Below are 12,044 nucleotides of genomic sequence, written 5' to 3' on the forward strand. Positions count from 1 at the left end.
CGGCGCAGGAGCGCTTAGCCAATCAAGGCGCGAGGGCAGCTCGGTGTGGGCGGGAGAAAGGGGCAGGGAGGGGCGCGCGCTCGCGGCTCCGCGCGCGTCCCGGTCATAAGGGGCGGGAGCATGGGCTTATAGCTGCTCCTGTGTCTTGTACTTCATACATCTGGTGAAGTCGGTTTTAGCCCACGAAAGCTTATGTCCAAATAAATTGGTTAATCTCTAAGGTGCCACAACAACTCCTTGTTTGTTTTTTTAACTAGGAAAAATACAATAGTATAAAGAAAAGGAGGACTTGTGGCACCTTAGAGACTAACCAATTTATTTGAGCATGAGCTTTCGTGAGCTACAGCTCACTTCATCGGTATGCATCTGATGAAGTGAGGTGTAGCCCACGAAAGCTCATGCTCAAATAAATTGGTTAGTCTCTAAGGTGCCACAAGTCCTCCTTTTCTTTTTGCGAAGACAGACTAACACGGCTGCTACTCTGAAACCTACAATAGTATAGTGAATCAGTAGGATTTAGTTACCACAGCTTCTGAGGTTGATGCTGTAAACCCTTAGTCCTGCTAGTGGCCCTACCCTGTAGTGAGTGGCACATATACAGTGCCCCAGTGAGAGCATAGATTCCTATGGGATTAAAATTATCTGACTTAGAGCCTGCAGGATCAGGTATCTAAAATTTGGACCTTACTTGTTTTTAGTGCAATTTCAATGCATTTTAGTGATCCATTTCTGTTAAGGCAAGTGTTAAGATAACCTTATATAAATAAAAAGAAAAGGAGTACTTGTGGCACCTTAGAGACTAATCAATTTATTTGAGCATAAGCTTCTGTGAGCTACAGCTCACTTCATCGGATGCATACTGTGGAAAGTGTAAAAGATCTTTTTATACACACAAAGCATGAAAAAATACCTCCCCCCACCCCACTCTCCTGCTGGTAATAGCTTATCTAAAGTGACCACTCTCCTTACAATGTGTATGATAATCAAGTTGAGCCATTTCCAGCACAAATCCAGGGTTTAAAAGACCGTCGGGGGGGGGGGGGGCGGGTAGGAAAAAACAAGGGGAAATAGGCTTGAATAGAGACTGGGAGTGGCTAAGTCATTATGCAAGGTAACCTAAGTTAATTGTATCCAATTTGCAAATGAATTCCAATTCAACAATCTCTCTCTGGAGTCTGGATTTGAAGTTTTTTTGTTGTAATATCGCAACTTTCATGTCTGTAATTGCGTGACCAGAGAGATTGAAGTGTTCTCCAACTGGTTTATGAATGTTATAATTCTTGACATCTGATTTGTGTCCATTTATTCTTTTACGTAGAGACTGTCCAGTTTGACCAATGTATATGGCAGAGGGGCATTGCTGGCACATGATGGCATATATCACATTGGTGGATGTGCAGGTGAAGGAGCCTCTGATAGTGTGGCTGATGTTATTAGGCCCTGTGATGGTGTCCCCTGAATAGATATGTGGGCACAGTTGGCAACGGGCTTTGTTGCAAGGATAAGTTCCTGGATTAGTGGTTCTGTTGTGCGGTATGTGGTTGCTGGTGAGTATTTGCTTCAGGTTGGGGGGCTGTCTGTAGGCAAGGACTGGCCTGTCTCCCAAGACTTGTGAGAGTGTTGGGTCATCCTTCAGGATAGGTTGTAGATACTTAATAATGCGTTGGAGGGGTTTTAGTTGGGGGCTGAAGGTGACGGCTAGTGGCGTTCTGTTATTTTCTTTGTTAGGCCTGTCCTGTAGTAGGTGACTTCTGGGAACTCTTCTGGCTCTATCCATTTGTTTCTTCACTTCTGCAGGTGGGTATTGTAGTTGTAAGAATGCTTGATAGAGATCTTGTAGGTGTTTGTCTCTGTCTGAGGGGTTGGAGCAAATGCGGTTGTATCATAGAGCTTGGCTGTAGACGATGGATCGTGTGGTGTGGTCAGGGTGAAAGCTGGAGGCATGTAGGTAGAAATAGCGGTCAGTAGGTTTCCGGTATAGGGCGGTGTTTATGTGACCATCATTTATTAGCACTGTAGTGACCAGGAAGTGGATCTCTTGTGTGGACTGGACCAGGCTGAGGTTGATGGTGGGATGGAAATTGTTGAAATCATGGTGGAATTCCTCAAGGGCTTCTTTTCCATGGGTCCAGATGATGAAGATGTCATCAATATAGCGCAAGTAGAGTAGGGGCATTAGAACAACGCTTCCTCAGCTCTCGTCCCCTAAGTCAGCCATAAAAATGTTGGCATACTGAGGGGCCATGCGGGTACTCATAGCAGTGCCGCTGATTCGAAGGTATACATTGTCCCCAAATGTAAAATAGTTATGGGTAAGGACAAAGTCACAAAGTTCAGCCACCAAGTTAGCCGTGACATTATCGGGGATAGTGTTCTTGACGGCTTGTAGTCCATCTTTGTGTGGAATGTTGGTGTAGAGGGCTTCTGCATCCATAGTGGCCAGGATGGTGTTATCAGGAAGATCACCGATGGATTGTAGTTTCCTCAGGAAGTCAGTGGTGTCTCGAAGGTAGCTGGGAGTGCTGGTAGCATAGGGCCTGAGGAGGGAGTCTACATAGCCAGACAATCCTGCTGTCAGGGTGCCAATGCCTGAGATGATGGGGTGTCCAGGATTTCCAGGTTTATGGATCTTGGGTAGTAGATAGAATATCCCAGGTCGGGGTTCCAGGGGTGTGTCTGTGCGGATTTGATCTTGTGCTTTTTCAGAGAGTTTCTTGAGCAAATGCTGTAGTTTCTTTTGGTAACCCGCAGTGGGATCAGAGGGTAATGGCTTGTAGAAAGTGGTGTTGGAGAGCTGCCGAGCAGCCTCTTGTTCATATTCCGACCTATTCATGATGACGACAGCACCTCCTTTGTCAGCCTTTTTGATTATGATGTCAGAGTTGTTTCTGAGGCTGTGGATGGCATTGTGTTCCGCACAGCTGAGGTTATGGGGCAAGTGATGCTGCTTTTCCACAATTTCAGCCCGTGCACGTCGGCGGAAGCACTCTATGTAGAAGTCTAGTCTGCTGTTTCGACCTTCAGGAGGAGTCCACCTAGAATCCTTCTTTTTGTAGTGTTGGTAGGGAGGTCTCTGTGGATTAGTATGTTGTTCAGAGATATGTTGGAAATATTCCTTGAGTCGGAGACGTCGAAAATAGGATTCTAGGTCACCACAGAACTGTATCATGTTCGTGGGGGTGGAGGGGCAGAAGGAGAGGCCCCGAGATAGGACAGCTGCTTCTGCTGGGCTAAGAGTATAGTTGGATAGGTTAACAATATTGCTGGGTGGGTTGAGGGAACCATTGCTATGGCCCCTTGTGGCATGTAATAGTTTAGAAAGTTTAGTGTCCTTTTTCTTTTGTAGAGAAGCAAAGTGTGTGTTGTAAATGGCTTGTCTAGTTTTAGTAAAGTCCAGCCACGAGGAAGTTTGTATGGAAGGTTGTTTTTTTATGAGAGTATCCATTTTTGAGAGCTCATGCTTAATCTTTCCCTGTTTGCTGTAGAGGATGTTGATCAGGTGGTTCCGCAGTTTCTTTGAGAGCGTGTGGCACAAGCTGTCAACATAGTCTGTGTAGTATGTAGATTGTAATGGATTTTTTACCTTCAGTCCTTTTGGTACGATGTCCATCTGTTTGCATTTGGAAAGGAAGATGATGTCTGTCTGTATCTGTGCAAGTTTTTTCATGCAGTTGATAGATTTCCACTCCATACGGCTAAATGCAGTGCCTTGCATAATGACAGGTTTCAGAGTAACAGCCGTGTTAGTCTGTATTCGCAAAAAGAAAAGGAGGACTCGTGGCACCTTAGAGACTAACCAATTTATTTGAGCACAAGCTTTCGTGAGCTACAGCTCACTTCATCAGATGCATACTGTGGAAAGTGCAGAAGATCTTTTTATACCCACAAAGCATGAAAAAATACCTCCCCCCACCCCACTCTCCTGCTGGTAATAGCTTATCTAAAGTGATCACTCTCCTTACAATGTGTATGATAATCAAGTTGGGCCATTTCCAGCACAAATCCAGGGTTTAACAAGAATGTCTGGGGGGGGGGGTAGGAAAAAACAAGGAGGAATAGGTTACCTTGCATAATGACTTAGCCACTCCCAGTCTCTATTCAAGCCTAAGTTAATTGTATCCAATTTGCAAATGAATTCCTTATATAAATAGACACCTGCCTTTTGCTGCACCGCCTGAATGTGTATGATCATAAAGATAGATGGGAAGGATAATGGTTAAGGCAAGCTCTGTTGCAGGCTTCCTGTATGAGCATGGTGAGCTCACTAAGGGTGCGCCTGTCAGAAGTGCTGATGATCCACAGCTTTAGTTTAAGGGAGGGGGAGCCATGTTGGAAATCAGTCCAGAAGGCCTGAATGTGACACACTGAAGGCATGGCTACATTTGCAGATGTAGCGCGCTGGGGGTTAAACCAGCCTTCGGAGACCGCAGCAGGGAAAACGCTGCTGAGTGTTTACACTCTCAGCTGGAAGCATACTGGTATGGCTACATCAGCAGCTCTTGCAATGTCACAAAGAGCAGTGCATTGTGGTAGGTATCCCAGCATTCAAGTGGCAGCAACATGCTTTTCAAATGTGGGGGGTGAGGTGGAGTGTGTTGTGTGTATGTGTGTTTTTGGGGTGCTGAGAGTGTGTCAGCATGCTGTCTTGTAAGTTCAGACCCCTCTCCCCCCCACCTCTCTCTCTCTCTCACTCACAGCAAGCAACATTCCACACTAATGGCTTGCTTTGTCCCGGGTAAGAGCTATCAGAAACAGAGCTTTGAAAGGGCATATTCAGTGGCCATTTGATTTAAGGGGATTATGGGACGTTTGGGGAGGCTGATCAAAGCGCAGTAATGCAACACCTCCTTCATACTGGCGCTGGGGCATTTCAGCCGAGTTGCAACAAGTGTTATGCTTCTCGTGGAGGTAGATTACCAGGAACACTCCAGCTGCAGAGTTCAGGCACTGTGTGTGCCTTGCCCGTGTGGATTGGTCGTGAGTTAGGGCACCTGGACCTACTGTAATGCGCTCTAACTAGCAAGTGTAGCCAAGCCCTGAGTGTCAAGTATTGAACAGTTTGCACCTGCTTTTTAGAGGTGCCGTATACCTGTACCTTCATTGATTTCATTAGGTGCGGTCAGTGATCAGCAGCTCTGAAGATCAGGCCCTAAGAGTCTAAAAATTGAACATTCAAAATTAAAGGCATCTAAAGCAACTTAAAACATCCTACATGTGTCCAATTTTCAGAAAGTGCTGAGCTCCCAATCTCTGAAAAGGAATCTTCTTTAAGGTGTTTCAAGTTGGGCACCTAAAATCAATAGTCACTTGAAAATTTAGGCTTCAAACTTTGTGTCTTTGTTTCTCAATCTGTAAAAACAGGTATGATTCTTTCCCATTGTGAAAATTAATTGACTCGTGTTTGTACAGTGCTTTGCAAGCTTAAAGTGCTAAAAGTAAAAGTAAGGGTATGTCTTCCCTAGCCATGGCACCAGAGCTGGGAAGAGAGCTCTCCCGGCGCTATAAAAAACCCACCCCCATGAGGGGAGTACAGCTCCCAGAGCAGGTGCACTGTCTACACTGCCACTTTACAGCGCTGAAACTTGCCGTGCTCGGGGGGGGGGGGGGTGTTTTCATTGTGTGGCAAAAATATTTAAACCTTAAACATCTGTGGGCCTCTCACTGGGCACTTCTTTTACAAAAAGAACTGATTCAATCACTCAATCCTCCTGATTAAGCCTGAGGTTTTAGTAATTAATCTCCAGAGTCAGTTACCACATAATATAATTACTGATTAGATAGGTATCTTGGATGAATTCAGTTGCTCCAGGGATTTAAAGATACAGCAATAAGTGATGAAACAACAGTTACATTAAGTATTAATACTTTAGTTAGAGAAATGAGGCTAATGAGGAAATAAAATTCAAAGAGCTGAACTACTGCATCAATCCTGTAAGTTTGGTAAAGAGAATTCAATTTAACATGGACACAGTCAGTCACTAGTGTGCGTGTGTGTATGTGTATATAGATATAGCATTTGCTTACATCCTCTTCCTGTTCACCCAAACTGACCCTTTCCAGTCACTAACAAGTATATGGGCCTAATTCTCTTCTCAATTTCACTGGCTTTACTCCAGGGTAATTCCATTCATGTCAGTTGATTTTCTCTCAGTTCTCACTGGTATAAGTAAAAACAGAATGAGGCCACATGTTTCTCTGACTCCCTGCAAATCTCAAATAATACAGTACTGTAGAGAAAGGAGGATCTGCAGAGGTCCCAGAAGGTGTTCAGGCATTCCCATTTAAAATTTCTGTTCAGTTGTTTTATGACTCAGGGCTGTTTTGGATTCTTCTAGATCTTTATGGCTGTTATTCATAAAAGTTCTGTAGAAGTATCCCCAATACTCTGCTAAAAGTATTTTTCAAATAAATTATTTTGTGCCAGAGCTTGTTCCCATTGAAGTCAATAGGAGTCTTACCACATAGGCTTTAGTGAGTGCAGAACCAGGCTGTTTATTTTTATTTCAAAAACATGTCTATTGCTGTTAATCAGATTTTGTTCTAACATGGCATTCCTTGGGGAAAGAATTAATTTGATGGATGTGCAAGGGTGTATTTAACAATAAAGCAGTTACTACTGTAAACGCTACTACCCCTACTTTAAATAGGCTGTGGACAGAATGTGTAACAGCCAAAGTATTGAGGAGGACACAATCTTGTAATACTTATTCTCTCTTCTACAAATGTTAAGTAAACTAGTACATTTCTAGTACTCTGTCTCCTTGGGTGGTTGTTCAGTCCTCTCCCTCAGGTTGAGACCCCAGGATATATGAATTATTGTACTGACAGTTGCCTAACCTTTTGTAACATACTGGCACATTCTAGGACTCTGCATGGGGAAGCAGGGTCCTTCCTTCAAGTGATCCTGCATAAACATTAGAGATATCTTGCAGAGTCACCTTGGGGCTGGAACAGATGCGTCCGGTTTAGATATATATGAGGAGTAGGAGCATTTCTTTGATGAAGAAGGGACAGTGGTCTTGCAGGGGAACACTAGCAACAGCCAAGCGGAGAGGGAAAGCTCGGGCTGAGTCTTTTTGTATTTCAGTTATCAGTAAAGCCAAACTGTAGGAAACCATTACGTTTGGATTTTGAGTACAGTGTCTGTATACTCTGGAGAAATGGGAAAGCAACGTGTGTTACTACCTATCAGCTATACTAGTACAGCCCCAGACATTGGGAACTCAGGCTTTTTTTGGATAGCAATCAGGGCCAGCCCACAACATTTTGGCACCAGAGGTGGGGAGCTCAAATGATGCCCCTATGCCCCCTCGCTTGGGCCAAAAACTTTGAAAAGTCTCAATTCTGCCTTCTTACTGTTCTACTCCTCTCATGGTACTGCTCTGCTACCTACCTCAATAAAGGGGACCTAACAACTTAAAATGCCTTGTTCAAAAATTTTAAGTAACACTTAACTTTCAAATGCCTGAACAGCAAATGTCACTTTTGTCTGATTATTCAAACAGATAAAAATGCCAGTGTTTACTATGCAGAGTGGTGCTTTCCGTGCCTTCGTGGTTGCGAAGATTTGAACTGCTTCCTGTTGAAGGTCCACAGTCTGGGCCAGCTCATGCTCTGTTGAGATTGTTGCAAGGCCGACCAGCCTCTCCTGTGTCATTGTGGAGCATAGATGTGTTTTTATTAACTTCAGCTTGGAGAAGCTGCTTTCTCCACTGGCAACTGTTACAGAAAGTGTTAGGGCATTTGGAAAGAGGGTGGTCATCTTATTTGTGCACATATATTCCAGAACAGCCTTTGGAGTTGATCCTGCTGAAATGTATATTGAAAGGGCTTTCAGTTCATCACCTAAATCACTCGCATCAATATCACGCATGTCATCATGTGTCAACACAGTCTCTAGTGCCCTGCATTGCTGGTGTAGGTCTTCCTCAGGTATAGTGAGGCGTTTTGGAATATCATACATCATCCCAAATATACTGCTGTGTTCCTTGAGCTGCATGAAACGTTTAACTGACTGTATTGCACAGTCTAGCACCTCGTTAAAGAATTCAACTTTGAATTATTGTTTGGGGTCTCTTATGGGATTATCCCGTGCCTTGTAATCAAAATGTCTTCTTTGGTGATTCTTGTGTTCTTGAATGGGTGGGAAAATAGCTTCAGTGTGAAGTTCCTCTGCCAACTTCTGTGCACTCTTCAGAATGTTTTGAAATCCACTATCTGACTGGTAAGACTGTAGGTATGACTTTACTTTGTCTAGTTGTTCCATTACTCCACGTATCAAGGTCAACACCTTGGAGTCTCTTGCTTACAACATTTATTTCAAACAGTATGTCATGCCACAACACTAAACCACACAGAAATTTGAAGTTTTGTATGTTTCTGGTGATTCCATTTCCTTCTGCCACTGTTCTCCCACGAACAGTTCCTGTCATAGCATTATCCTCCATAAGGGCAACTATGGCATCATCTATCTTCCCAATTTGGTGTTTGGTAGGCTTTATCGCCTCCACGCGACTTTCCCATTATGTGGCACTCAGAAAGGATGTTCTCAGATGTTGCTTCAAAATTTGCCATCGATGAGTTGGTGTAGAGAAAAATACATAGATGCTTTGAATTACATTAAAAAATTCAGCAGCCTCACTAGAAGCTGATGCTGCATCACTGATCACCAAGTTCAATGAATGAGAACTGTATGGGACAAAAAAAGCTCAAGGGTTTAACTCTCGGATCCATGTCTGGACTCCTCTGTTCTTTCCTCTCATGGTGGCACCATTATCGTAGCCCTGACCTCTCATGTCAGCTATCGCAATTCCCGTATCTTCCAGCTTTTTCAGAAGCACATTTGTCATACCACCTCCTGTAGTATCATCAGTGTCAATAAATTCTAGAAAATGCTCTGACAGTCACCATTGCAGGGACATTTTCACTAGATTCTGTTGTTGTTACAAAATGCACCATGAAATGATATGCACTACTCCGTATGGCTGATGTCAGTTGCGCAGTCTAGAATAACAAGGTAATATCTTGCTGACTTCAGATCTGCCACCATCTTCTGTTTGACTTTTGTTGCCAGTAACTGTATGATCTCATTTTGAGTTGTTTTTCCAAGGTAGTGGTGTGTGTACATTTCTTGGGTGGTGACTCTTCTTAGATGCTCCTGGAATACAGCATCAAACTCAGCCATCAGCTCCACAATTTTAAGGAAGTTTCCATTGTTTGGCACATAGAGCTTATCTGAAGTGCCACGCAGTGCTAGGTTTTGGGTAGCAAGCACTCTCACAATGGCAATGAGCCTTTTCAGAACATTTTGCTCTGCAACACTCTGATGCAATCGTCTCTTGATGCTGATCATCTATGGTGGCCTTTAACCTTAGTCTCATCTCAAACTCTTTCCACCTATGGAATGCTCTCTGGTGATTTGCTGCCTTCTCATGGCATGACAGATTTCTAGCCAGATTTTTCCAGTCCTTTGTTCCTGTAGAATCCAATGTGGCTGGAACATTAGACTGGAAGAGTTTGCAACAAAAACAGTATGCACTATTCTGGGTTTTTGAGTACATAAGCCATGGCCTCTCCACTTTGTCACCACTGGGGATTTCACACCAGTAAACTGTTGGATGGAAACTTCTATTTTCATTGTCTTTGGGGAACATGAAGTTTTTCACTTGCTGTGGCCCATGCAGTACAAGGAAGTCCCTCAGGCTACAGTCTTGGATCATCTAGACTTAAGGAACTAAACTCAGCAGCAGCTGTTTCTTGCGCCTCCACCATACTCTTCTCTGATCTACACTTTTCTTCAGGAATGTGCATGGTTACATCCATTTGAGATGGAGATATGGATGCTGAAGTAGCTGCCAGGTCACCTGCACTCTAACTGGAAGATCAGGCATCTCCTCACCACTCACATCCGCACTGGGGCCAGAAGGCTCACCGTGAACATTTGCGTCTGTGTATCTCAGGAGAGCTCCTTCCTGCTCAGACATCATCTTGGTAAACCTCCTATGTTAAATTACATAGATTACAGGATAGCTTGAGGGATGCTGAATTTCCAGTATCTTGAGGCACATGTCCACTATTATTGATTGATTCTATCTTCTAGGAATGCCTTGTACTATTGAAAGGCAGTGCCAGACATTTCAGCAACATCCCTTAGTCACTGCTACAATATCTTATGCATGGTTCATTGTGTCAAATTTTGCTGAGAAGCTCTATGTGACTGGCTGCTATTTACAACCATCATATCATTCATGCTGCCAGAAAATTAATCTCTACCATACAAGGTAATGGTCCTAGGCCATCATCATGGGGTCATCGCTTGTGAAGGGTGCTGGGTTTTACAGGTTTCCAGCAGCAATGGCAGAAGCCCAGCAAGAGAACTGGTTTTAGGGGTTCCCAGCAAAGAAAGGTGAATCTAAACAGGTGTTGCCTAGTTTATGCACAGGAAACAAATGTCAACGAGAGTATGGGGTTACCTTAAATTTATTCTATCATATGTAGATAAGCATGATGAGAGACACCGCGTCATGCATTGCTAAACATATCTTGCTGAGAAACCTATTGTCCTTATAACAGTGTACACTGTTAGAAACGTCTGTACTCTAACATTACCCCTTTAACATTATTTATGAAAGCATTTTATGTTTGTTTCTCATTGCCCACCAAATGGTAGTAAGGAAGGCCTTAATGTTCATTGAGATGACAATGCTTTAGACAAACAATATTAAATGCCCCCCCCTTTCTTTTTCCTTGTTGTTAAATGTTTAGACATTAGGCATTCTGGTAAGTTAGATAATGTCCCACAGGAAAACCACTATTTAAATTTTCTATTTAGGCCATCCATTCTGCAGTTTCTTTTTTATTAAGAAAAGGAGTACTTGTGGCACCTTAGAGACTAACAAATTTATTTGAGCATAAGCTTTCGTGAGCTATAGCTCTCTTCATCGGATGCATTCAGCGGAAAATACAGTGGGGATATTTATATACATAGAGAACATGAAACAATGGGTGTTACCATACACACTGTAAGGAGAGCGATCACTTAAGGTGAGCTATTACCAGCAGGAGAGCGGGGGGGGGGGGGAACAGGAGGGACAACCTTTTGTAGTGATAATCAAGGTGAGCCATTTCCAGCAGTTGACAAGAATGTCTGAGGAATGGTGGGGGTGGGGGAATAAACCTCCTGATTACAGGACAGGCCCAACAAAGAAAATAACAGAACGCCACTAGCCATCACCTTCAGCCCCCAACTAAAACCTCTCCAACACATCATCATGGATCTACAACCTATCCTGAAGATGACCCATCACTCTCACAGATCTTGGGAGACAGGCCAGTCCTTGCTTACAGACAGCCTCCCAACCTGAAGCAAATACTCACCAGCAACCACACACCACACAACAGAACCACTAACCCAGGAACCTATCCTTGCAACAAAGCCCGTTGCCAGCTGTGTCCACATATCTATTCAGGGGACACCATCATAGGGTCTAATCACATCAGCCACACTATCAGAGGCTCGTTCACCTGCACATCTACCAATGTGATATATGCCATCATGTGCCAGCAATGCCCCTCTGCTATGTACATTGGTCAAACTGGACAGTCTCTATGTAAAAGAACAAATGGACACAAATCAGACGTCAAGAATTATAACATTCAAAAACCAGTTGGAGAACACTTCAGTCTCTCCCCTCTCCCCCCCCCCCCCCCGGTTATAGCTCACCTTAAGTGATCACTCTCCTTACAGTGTGTAACACCCATTGTTTCATGATCTCTATGTATGTAAATCTCCCCATTGTATTTTCCACTGAATGCATCTGATGAAGTGAGCTGTAGCTCACGAAAGCTTATGCTCAAATAAATTGGTTAGTCTCTAAGGTGCCACAAGTCCTCCTTTTCTTTTTGCGAATACAGACTAACACAGCTGCTACTCTGAAACCTTTTTTATTAAGGTCACCTGAATTTGAAGTAGTTGTGTTTTAACATATACCCCTCTTGCAATGTAGATTATCGCCAGACACCAAGGACAAGGTTTTAGAAGTGTC

Source organism: Lepidochelys kempii, chromosome 6, assembly GCF_965140285.1.
Source record: "Lepidochelys kempii isolate rLepKem1 chromosome 6, rLepKem1.hap1, whole genome shotgun sequence".
Lineage (NCBI taxonomy): Eukaryota > Metazoa > Chordata > Testudines > Cheloniidae > Lepidochelys > Lepidochelys kempii.